General features: G+C 50.7%; 1 pseudogene; it reads right to left on the bottom strand.

The window, feature by feature from the left end:
• Nucleotides 1–2,743: 2,743 nt before the first annotated feature.
• LOC125516754 (soluble inorganic pyrophosphatase 4 pseudogene) lies at nucleotides 2,744–3,408 on the bottom strand (annotated as a pseudogene).
• Nucleotides 3,409–5,938: the final 2,530 nt, after the last annotated feature.

Genomic DNA, 5,938 nt, shown 5'->3' with positions numbered 1-5,938 from the left:
CCAACAGGGATGCCACACGCACTACACTACGACAGGTACTGCGCCACCGCCGCGGTGTAGCCTCCCAGCTGGAGCTGTCCTCTGATGACAGTAGAGTGGCTGAGCGACGATGACGGACCGGTGCCATTGGCGATTGTGGGAGAAGCACACGAGATAAGCTACAGGGAGGAAGGGAAAAAATGCGACGCATGACTTGCCGGCTGTGAGGGTTTATATAGCAGGCCGGTAAGTATTGGGATATTGGGGGATTTCACCGAGTCAGGCGGGAAGCTTGCGCAGGAACCTGTGAGGTTGCGTAGGAATGGGCTCACCGACGATTCATTGGCGCCTCTTCGAGCCACCGTTTGGCCAAAAGAACGCCCCCGCGCACTGCGCAAGCTTGCGTTGTTAGCCATCTGCGGCAGCGGGGTGACAACACGTGCGAGAGGAGGACAAAAGGCCACGTACACATATGGTTAATACAAAAAAATGTTTGCGGTTTAATTACCTACGATACCCCTGTCCTTGTTTATAAGTAGGATTTAACTAATAAAATATGAATGCATGTCGCCAAAGATTACATAGTTGGACTCGTATTTGAACATAGTTTCCATATTTTTTATAACATGCATTAATGTTTTGTTGGTTAAATTTAAGGGCAAAGTATGGCACAGAATATAAAGGGGACTATAGACCAAGATGGAGGTAGTAGGACAAGGCCTCTCTCTACGCAGTGACACAACTTTTGGTCGGCTTGTAGGCGACCATCTCCTACGTGTTCAATGGCTCTATGTGTGTGGTTGCTTGCCGTTGTGGCGGCCACGACGCGCTCTGCGCGCGTCCTGCAACGCGCGCTTTGCTCTCGCGTCCCTCTGGGTGCTCTGCCCTCGTCCCTCCAGGCGCGCTGCTAGTGTTTGGGGCCGGCGCACGATCATGCACATTCGTGTGCATGCGGTTGCGTCGGGCACGGCGCGACGATGTAGTTAGCTACTGCAAAAATTGCCATGTGGACACGTAGAGAATCCAGGCCGCCCGGCCCCATTTTATTCCTGCGACCATTTACCTTCGTCTCTCATGCACACAACACAATAAGCACACCCACGATGACACATACAGAGAGGACATCCAGCGGTTCCAATGGCGCTCGCAGCGGCCGACGACGACAATGGCGGGTAGTTCACCACGCATCATGTTGTGGACACCCATGTGAGGGGAAGACTCTCTTGGTGGTGTACACGAATGATCCGGTCTCGGTGGAGAGCTCCATCCAAACTATGGAGCAGTTCCGTGCCAAGGACAAGTACCAATTTGTCGGCTTTGACCTTGAGTACACCATCGATCGTGCCGGGCACGATCAGAAGGTTGCCATTGCCCAGTTGTGCATGCAACATGATGTCCTTGTCTACCACTACCACTTGGCCACAAGGCCTTGCGAGCGTTTCTCCAGGTTTGTCAACATCTCTGACTACAGTTTCGCTATGGTGGACAGCACTGATACGTCCATTTTGCCTCATGTTTTCTTACTATTATTTACAATTTTTATCCATAATAATGCTTTTTGGACTAATATAATGCCTTTTCGCTCATAATTTGCAATGAACACACCAGGAGGGAGAATTCTGGCAGCTAGAAATCTGGACATGGAAAAGCTAAGTTAGGCCACCTATTCTGCACAACTCCAAATGAGTTGAAACTTCACGGAGATTTTTTATGGATTATTCAAGAAATACTGGAGCCAATAAACACCAGAGGGAGGCCGCCAGGTGGGCACAACCCACCTGGGCACGCCAGGCCCCCCAGGCGCGCCCTGGTGGGGTGTGGCCAGCTCGGCCCACCTCCGGTGCCCATCTTCTGGTATATAAGTCATTTTGACCTAGAAAAAAATAAGAGGAGAATTTTCGAGACGAAGCGCCGCCGCTTTGGGGCGGAACTTGGGCAGGAGCACTTTTGCCCTTCGGCGGAGCGATTCCGCCGGGGGAACTTTCCTCCCGGACGGGGAAATCACCGTCATCATCATCTCCAGCAACTCTCCCATATTGGGGAGGGCAATCTCCATCAACATCTTCAATAGCACCATCTCCTCTCAAACACAAGTTCATCTCTTGTGTTCAATCTTGTTACCGCAAATATAGATTGGTACTTGTGGGTGACTAGTAGTGTTGATTACATCTTGTAGTTGATTACTATATGGTTTATTTGGTGGAAGATTATATGTTCAGATCCATTATTCTATTTAATACTCCTCTGATCGTGAACACGTTTATCATTTGTGAGTAGTTACTTTTGTTCTTGAGGTCACAGGAGAAATCGTGTTGCAAGTAATCATGTGAACTTGATATGTGGGGTAGACAGAGCAAATCACATGGCTTATTAGCAGCAATTGTCTGTATTATTATTGGTATTCACACACATTTCTGATTACAGACCTGTTTGCCGCGTATCACACACATCTTGTTTAGTTGAACCATTTCCATTGTGTTGCCTAATCACACACAGTTCATCCTAGTTAACTGTATGCCCTATATCGCACACACCCTCATCTGGCTGCCCGTTTCTATTGTTCTGCATCATCGCAAACAGTTCTTCTGGACTAACCATTTGCCGCTCATCGCACATGCAAGTCTAATATGAACCGTGTTTGAGGTCAGCGCCATTGCAAACATTTTGCACCTTTTTTGATGTTTTTACACCATTGTTTGTGATTATTGCATCGCACACAGTTTCATCGAAGGGTCACTGATTCTACTGTCACCTATGGACCATCCTACAGTAGTGACTTACAGTCCTCGAAGAAGCGTCTGATCTCAGCAAGGCGGTGCGGGTGAAGCTCCTTGATGTCATTGAAGTGGCAGTACTCGGGGTCGTCGGCCTCGCCCTATTTCAAGAAATGTTCAGAACAAATTTGTCAGACTCGAACAATTCTGAAGAAAACCACTTTCGTCGTCAGACACATACATATAGGAAGCAAAAGAAGAAGAAACTGATCAGGGACCTGGTTGATTATGGCATGAGTCCGATGGCCTTGGCCCTGAGGAAGCATCCGGGGATGATGGGCTCCTGCATGATGACGAGGACGTCAATGGGGTCGGAGTCGTCGCAGAGGGTGCGCGAGATGAAGTCGTAGTTGTGCCGGTAGATGACAGAGGGGTAGAGCACCAGGTCCACCTTGATGAGCCCCGTCTTCTTTTCCAGATCGTACTTCACCTTGCACCCCTAGGGGATCTCGATCACGCAGTTGAAGATTGTGGGCGTGTCGGGGATGATCTCTAGGTCGTGCCATGGGTGCGCCGCCACGGACCGGTGCGTGATCGAGGACAAGATTCGCCCGTTCAGGGCTGGCGTCTTGGTCTTAGGGGTGGCCATGCCATTGTCATTGTTGGATGGCTCCTTGGTGGCGGCGGTGACCATGACTTCTTGTGAGGGAGCCATGGATGAGAGGTGCGAGGGAGTGGGAAGGGGATCGAGGGAGAGGCAGATGCATCTCGCTGCATGCGCCAGATCTCGCCGGACAGGGGTCTTCGATTCCCGCACGAGGTCGCGAGGATTGGGTGCAGGAGGTGCTGGCAGCAAGGGAGGAGTAGAGCGCTAGGGGATTGGGGATTGGGTAGAGAAGTCCTAGAGGCGATAGAGGAGGAAGAAAAGCTCGGAGCGGGAGGGAGGTTCGGGTGCAGCGTGAGGGAAGGAGAGCACCGTCACTGGTGAAGGGAAGACAGAGAGGGAAGCGACAGAAGGAAGGGAGGAGAGGCGGACGATCTGGATCAGGAAGAGAGAGGGGGGAGGCGGCAGCGATCTGGATCGGGGAGGGAGAGAGGGAGGGCTGGTGGGAGAGGGACGAGAGGCGAGAGGTGAGCGAGAGACGCTGGATCGAGGGACTGAGGGAGAGTATGGACGGCTCAGATCGACTACAAGGGGTGATCCGTGGGCTGCTTCTTGATTGGTTCAAAACATTAGGTATTTATTAAAATTATCTCTTAGTGCTAAAAACAGGAAGTTTTGTGAAGCGACTAGCAAAATTATTTTGCAAATGGCATCACTAAAATTTTAACTTAGTTTAGACCACATTTTATGGATGATCACCAATTTGTATGCTTCTCCGATCCTTCTAGCTATTTTTGTTCATTTAAACAAATTTCCACTGATTCGGCAAGAAGTGGGTCAAATTTGAACTGCAGGTGCCTCATATATTGCTATTTATTTTTTCCAAAAATCATTTCTAGGTACATAAGTATCTATTTGATCAGAGAAACACCAAGATTCAACCACTAGCTAGGAATGGTCATTCCCTCTGTTTTGACCGCATTTTGAAATGGGCATCAAAAAATCAAAAAATTGGAAATCCTTCACATTGCGCCATTATATGTGACCAAGTTACCAGGAAAAATAATAAACTTGTAATATGATAATTATTTTTAAAAAGTGTTCTTAAAAATGAGCTATCATGCGTGAAGATTCATGACTTTCAAGCCAAATGATGAATATGTCGGTGCACAAAAGTAGGGGCTCTCTTTTGCACCCCTTTAGTTGTGCGCGGACAGTTAGAACCACTCTTGCGGCCACACATAGCGGGGAAGAGGAAGCAAAAGCATAAGAAAACCAAAACAACGCCAAGACTAGAGACACAAAGAGCAAGAGGGCGAGGTGGACTCCCCCGACAAGACCCTTGCCAGGGCGGCCTCCACAACCCCGGCAATAGCCTTGCCGGGGCAACTTGCCCAACGCCAGCAGAGCATGCCACCCTTGAGCCCAAGGGTTCCAACACCATCAACCGCATTGGAACCAAGGCTCGGGAGGCACCTCCATGGTAACATAAAAATCTTTGTAAGGACAGAGAGCCCACAAGACTAGACGATGACCAGAAGACAAGACAATCGCAAGCCCCCTTGCCGAGGATGCCCCTGAGACCCCAAGGATCCTTGCCGAAAACACTCACATGGCCCCAGCAAGACTCTTGCCGAGGGCGATCACAGGACCCCGGCAAGAGCCTTGCCAGGAATATACGTGGGACCGCGACAAGACCTTGCCGCCCCGTCACTGCCCTAGCTCAGCGGCCAACCCACCAACTGAGGCTAGTACCCATGTGGAAGTACGTGGATGCCAATCCAGCTAGTCAAGCACCTGCATGGTGGCATGCAAATCTTCGTGAAGACCCTACCACCACGCCATCTCAGCAGCTTGCCAGCTTACGTGGCTTTGTATGCCTCGTTGTCCTGGACGCGTGTCGGAGCGAGGCGGAATGGGGACCAATGGGACAGACCTCATTGCCATCCCCAATAAAGCAACGGGACACCTAAGGAGCGCATTTAATGTGCCTTGTCCCGTAATGCGAAGGGATAAGCTTGTACACTATTTACCTTTCCACCTCCTGTGTGCCACTGTGGCGACCCCTTTTTGACTATAAAATGAGGCCCGAGGCGTACTGGAGAAGGATCCAGATCTTTTGGACTACGCATGCACCGTAGGTAGTTCGAAAGCTCAAGAACACTCCAATATACACCAAAGCAGGACTAGGGCATTACACATCCTTGCGTCCCGAACCTGGGTAAACAATCTTCGTGCTGGCTACTAGATCCTCTCTTTGCACAACCCCACGCGCGCCAACCATAGAAGGGATCCCAGTGATTCCATAGGTGTCGTTTCCACCGACATCTTTGGCGCGCCAGGTAGGGGGCGCAGTTGTGAAAATCCGGTCTAGCAGTTAGTTTAGTAGTTCTCCATTGGCATGGCTACCAAGAAGAATTCGATCATGACAATCGGTTCATCGGGAGCCGAACGACCCGTACTAGTGCGGGCAAGTGGTGGGGCGGTCGCGGACGGAAGCCGAGGTGTGGCCTGCAAACACCCACATCGCTCTGGCAGTGAAAGCCTGGCGAGTGGCATCATTTGTGCATGAGATGACGGGCCGCACACTGCCAAATCCAAAGACGGAGCCGGGCCCCCCCGCAAGCAGCGCGGGGCCCTC

Source organism: Triticum urartu, chromosome 6A, assembly GCF_056163025.1.
Source record: "Triticum urartu cultivar PI428250 chromosome 6A, HENAU_Tu73, whole genome shotgun sequence".
NCBI classification, from domain to species: Eukaryota; Viridiplantae; Streptophyta; class Magnoliopsida; order Poales; family Poaceae; genus Triticum; species Triticum urartu.
The sequence above is the reverse complement of the archived record's forward strand: the minus strand, read 5'-3'. Positions and strand labels throughout refer to the sequence as shown.